Below are 559 nucleotides of genomic sequence, written 5' to 3' on the forward strand. Positions count from 1 at the left end.
CGTTTAATTAATTGTCTCTACTCAAGAGCAAATGGAGTCTCCCCGCATGTACTAAAATAAGTCTTCGAGACATCCAAAATCTCTCTCTCTCTCTCTCTCTCTCTCTCTCTCTCTCTCTCTCTGACCTATATAAGCTATTTTAACACCATTTTCACGCTTAACATTACATGTCTTATATCATTATTTCCGCATTTTCACTTCGTCTGTTTTGTTTTACCGTATCCAAGTATGCAGAAAACCTTCTATATATCTAATTTCTCAAGAAAGGTGCATTTCATTTACGATAATTACTAAAGAATAATAATAAGATAGATAAAATCTCGCTCATTTACAAGATAAAATATTTTTCAATATCGTTTTAGAAAATGTTAACAATAGTACTCTGAGTCAAGTCACTGGTATGTCTTGCAGACGAGTCTCCACACGGAAATAAACTTATACGAAAATAATTGGAAATTCGTAATTAAAATGAAATACCAATTGCATGCTATATATTATACATATATATATATATATATATATATATATATATAATACTTATATAACATATAAATTACAT

The sequence above is a fragment of the Palaemon carinicauda genome, unplaced genomic scaffold (genome assembly GCF_036898095.1).
Source record: "Palaemon carinicauda isolate YSFRI2023 unplaced genomic scaffold, ASM3689809v2 scaffold229, whole genome shotgun sequence".
In the NCBI taxonomy this organism is placed as follows: Eukaryota; Metazoa; Arthropoda; class Malacostraca; order Decapoda; family Palaemonidae; genus Palaemon; species Palaemon carinicauda.